We start from the raw sequence: 5,322 nt of genomic DNA, 5'->3' as shown, positions 1-5,322 counted from the left end.
GTATGAGTGAAAAGAGCAACTCACTTCCAAAATAAGCACCTCCCTCTGGCGTCCCGCCTCAACAACAATATCTGCCATAGTTTGTATACAAGAAAACACATCATCGTCAACATCGAACCAGCCTCCAATGACAAGAGAATGTCTGTGAATGTGTGCTGTCGGTGAGGCTACCGGTCTCACCTCAGTACCTATCAAGTCGACAAGGCAGTCATGTCTAGCTATGTACAGGTCTTGTACGAACGGCAACCATTAACAACATGTGCAACAGACTCCATTACATTTGACTTGTGTGAGACACACACACACACACACACACACACACACACACACACACACACACACACACACACACACACACACATTGTCAACAGACAAACACATAAATCGAAGAACAAAGATTGCCAGCGAACAGCCCGAGGAATAAAAAAGTAAACCCAGGAAGAAACACACTGAAGCCATAAGACAACAGAACCATACCTACTTCTAAGGTTTCAAAGAGCAGTGTCTGAGCTTTGAAGTGTGGGGTATGAGAGCCTCAGCAGCTCTCATAGGAAGTCTGCTACAGTGGGGTGTTAGCTTCACAAACCTAACTCTTTAAGCCTCTCCTTTGGGTTCGCACAGAGAGCGGGAGAGAGGATGGAGAGGGAGAATGATGAGAGAGAGTATGAGAGAGCAAGAGAAAGGGAGAGAGGAAGAGAGAGAGAGAGAGAGAGAGAGAGAGAGAGAGAGAGAGAGAGAGAGAGAGAGAGAGAGAGAGAGAGAGAGAGGGAAAGAACAGAAGAGAGGAAATTGGAGAGAAGTAGAAAGGGAGAGAGAGAGGAGAAAAGAATGCTACTCATATTGTCTGGGCCTTCAACAGTGCCAACCTCAGCAAGCCCAATAGAGTAAGGTGGACTTTTATGTCTGAGCCAGAGTAACTGCAGTGATTTATGCAAACGTACACACACACACACACACACACACACACACACACACACACACACACACACACACACACACACACACACACACACACGCACACACGCACACAAATCCACGGTATGCAAATTTAGCTCCATTTTGTTTAATATTTGTCCTGAAACTCACCAGTCCTTAATTACAAGCATACCCATAACATGATGCAGCCACCACTATGCTTGAATATATGGAGAGTGGTACTCAGTAATGTGTTGTATTGGATTTGACCCAAACATAACATTTTGTATTCAGGAAATAAAGTACATTTCTTTGCAATATTACTTTAGTGCCTTGTTACAAACAGGATGAATGTTTTGGAATATTTGTATTCTGTACAGGCTTCCTTCTTTTCACTCTGTCAATTAGGTTAGTATTGTGGAGTAACTACAATGTTTTTGATCCATCCTCAGATTTCTCCTGTCACAGACATTAAACTCTGGAACTGTTTTAATGGTGAAATCCTGAGAGCGGTTTCCTTCCTCTCTGGCAACTGAGTTAGGAAGGACGTCTGTATCTTTGTAGTGACTGGGTGTATTGATACACCAATCAAATGTAATTAATAACTTCATCATGCTCAAAGGGATATTCAATGTCTTATTTTGACCCATCTACCAATAGGTGCCCTTCTTTGCGGCATTGGAAAAACTCCTTGGTCATTGTGGTTGAGTCTGTGTTTGAAATTGACTGCTGGACTGAGGGCCCTTACAGATAATTGTACATGTGGGGTTTCAAGATGAGGTAGTCATTCAAAAATCATGTTATACACTATCACACCCTTTGCCATAACAAAGGGGTTGAATACTTATTGAATGAACACATTTCAGCTTTTCATTTTCTATTAACTTGTAGAACATTTTTAAAACATAATTCCTCTTTGACATTATGGGGTATTGTGTGTATGCCAGGGGTGTGAATACTTTCTGAAGGCACTGTATATCCCATAAAGCAAACCGTGTGAAAATAATTACAACATACACATACAGAAACAGCAGAAAAGAAAAACACTATGTATGCTCCAGAGAAGGCCTCTTTCTGCCTGGAGCAGTGCTGTGGACACTGGAGCAGTGCTGTGGACACTGGAGCAGTGCTGAGGACACTGGAGCAGTGCTGAGGAAAATTCAAGTATCGGCTAAATCTGTATCCTGATATGAGGTGAGTCCGTGCCATACAGGTTTAGAGCAGCAAGAGCAGAGCGGCGGAAGATGGACCATATTTTGCTTCCTGAATAATTGACTGGCACAAGAACATTTGGTATCTCTCTCTGTTTATTCTATCTCTGGCTCTCTCAGGGCCATGACTTGGGCGGCAAGTACATAAAGACCTTACTTAACAGGAGAGAATACATACGTTCAAGGTATTCTCTGTGATAAAGCATTGAAGTGAGTGAACCTTTGTCAAGCTCTTCTCCAAAGTAAGTTCCTTATTCTGACTGTCTATGTAATACCCAGACAAAGACAGTCTACAAGTTTACTTAAGCTGTAGGATGACTATTTTTCTTCTAATATGGATTCAAGGTTCTTATGAATGTAAATAAGGGACCACAATGTAAATAAGTAATTGACTGTCATCCCTGACAAGTGTTAAAATTAGCGTGTTTTGACAAGACAATAACCAAAAATGTTAAATTGTCAAATAAAATCAATGAACAGTTCATTGGCTGGCTCGTCAAGGACTGCCAACTATATTGAGAAGACAAAGATGGGCATTAGCTGGAATTACATGGCAGAGGAAGTAAACTCAGCAAAAAAAGAAACAGCCCTTTTTCAGGACCCTTTCTTTCAAAGATAATTTGTCAAATCCAAATAACTTCACAGACCTTCATTGTAAAGAGTTTAAACTCTGTTTCCCATGCTTGTTCAATGAACCATAAACAATTAATGAACATGCACCTGTGGAACGGTCGTTAAGACACTAACAGCTTACAGACAGTGGGCAATTAAGGTCACAGTTATGAAAACGTAGGACACCAAAGAGGCCATTCTACTGACTCTGAAAAAACCCAAAAGAAAGATGCCCAGGGTCCCTGCTCATCTGCGTGAACGTGCCTTAGGCATGATGGAAGGAGGCATGAGGACTGCAGATGTGGCCAGGGCAATAAATTGCAATGTCCGTACTGTGAGACGCCTAAGACAGCGCTACTGGGATACAGGATGGACAGCTGATCGTCCTCGCAGTGGCAGACCACATGTAACAACACCTGCACAGGATCAGTACATCCGAACATCACACCTGCGGGACAGGTACAGGATGGCAACAACAACTGCCCGAGTTACACCAGGAACGCGCAATTCCTCCATCAGTGCTCAGACTGTCCGCAATAGGCTGAGAGAGACTGGACTGAGGGCTTGTAGGCCTGTTGTAAGGCAGGTCCTCACCAGACATCACCGGCAACAACGTCGCATATGGGCACAAACCCAACGTCGCTGGACCAGACAGGACTGGCAAAAGTGCTCTTCACCGAAAAGTCGCGGTTTTGTCTCACCAGGGGTGATGGTCGGATTCGCGTTTATCGCTTAAGGAATGAGCCTGAGGCCTGTACTCTGGAGCAGGATCGATTTGTAGGTGGAGGGTCCGTCATGGTCTGGGGCGGTGTGTCACAGCATCATCGGACTAACGCTGTGCGTTACAGGGAAGACATCCTCCTCCCTCATGTGGTACCCTTCCTGCAGGCTCATCCTGACATGACCCTCCAGCATGACAATGCCACCAGCCATACTGCTCATTCGGTGCGTGATTTCCTGCAAGACAGGAATGTCAGTGTTCTGCCATGGCCAGCGAAGAGCCCGGATTTCAATCCCATTCAGCACATCTCGGACCTGTTGCATCGGAGGGTGAGGGCTAAGGCCATTCCCCCCAGAAATGTCCGAGAACTTGCAGGTGCCTTGGTGGAAGAGTGGGGTAACATCTCACAGCAAGAACTGGCAAATCTGGTGTAGTCCATGAGGAGGAGATGCACTGCAGTACTTAATGCAGCTGGTGGCCACACCATATACTGACTGTTAATTTTGATTTTGACCCCCCTTTGTTCAGGGACACATTATTCAATTTCTGTTAGTCACATGTCTGTGGAACTTGTTCAGTTCATGTCTCAGTTGTTGAATCTTGTTATGTTCATACAAATGTTTACACATGTTAAGTTTGCTGAAAATAAACGCAGTTGACGTTTCTTTTTTTGCTGAGTTTGTGTGCTCAACCAAGTGCAGCATAATAATAAACAATCTCATACTTTCCAAATTCACAGAACCCACCATCATTGAAATCCCACTCCAGAACTGGTTGTTACGTTCCCCACCAAGAAAACCAAATAATGTCGCTCAAACAGAAGGGGGAACTAACAAAGAGTCACTGACAACAACCAAAACAGGTGGGGTTATAGGAGGGGTTCCAAACTTAATGACCGGAAGCAAACCAAAAAGTCTAGCAAAACTAAAACAGGGAAAATCAGACAAATGGATGTTTTTCTATAAATCAATTAGCGAGAGCCAACTAAAGGTGTGGACCATCCGCATCTCTCAAGACAACAGGAGCAGGACCTGTACGCTCTCGTTGGCTGCCCCTCGCTTCATACTCGTCGCCAAACCCACTGGCTCCAGATAATCTACAAGTCTCTGCTAGGTAAAGCCCCGCCTTATCTCAGCTCACTGGTCACCATAGCAGCACCCACCCGTAGCACGCGCTCCAGCAGGTATATCTCACTGGTCACCCCCAAAGCCAATTCCTCCTTTGGCCGCCTTTCCATCCAGTTCTCCGCTGCCAATGACTGGAACGAACTGCAAAAATCACTGAAGCTGGAGACTCATATCTCCCTCACTAGCTTTAAGCACCAGCTGTCAGAGCAGCTCACAGATCACTGCACCTGTACATAGCCCATCTGTAAATAGCCCATCCAACTACCTCATCCCCATACTGTATTTATTTATTTATCTTGCTCCTTTGCACCCCAGTATCTCTACTTGCACATTTATCTTCTGCACATCTACCATTCCAGTGTTTAATTGGTATATTGTAATTACTTCGCCACCATAGCCTATTTATTGCCTTACCTCCCTTATCCTACCTCATTTGCACATGCTGTATATAGGCTTTTTCTACTGTATTATTGACTGTATGTTTGTTTATTCCATGTGTAACTCTGTGTTGTTGTATGTGTCGAACTGCTTTGCTTTATCTTGGCCAGGTCGCAGTTGCAAATGAGAACTTGTTCTCAACTAGCCTACCTGGCTAAATAAAGTTTAAATAAAAAATAAATAAAAAATTGGGCCAGACACTCTTAAATATCACCTGGGCCAGCACAGGTGAAACACCTTCCCACTAACGAGATGGAAACCAACACAGGTGGAGCACATACTGACTAACAAGGAGCGC

This window comes from Salvelinus namaycush, chromosome 32, assembly GCF_016432855.1.
Source record: "Salvelinus namaycush isolate Seneca chromosome 32, SaNama_1.0, whole genome shotgun sequence".
Lineage (NCBI taxonomy): Eukaryota > Metazoa > Chordata > Actinopteri > Salmoniformes > Salmonidae > Salvelinus > Salvelinus namaycush.
Note: the sequence above shows the minus strand (reverse complement) of the source record.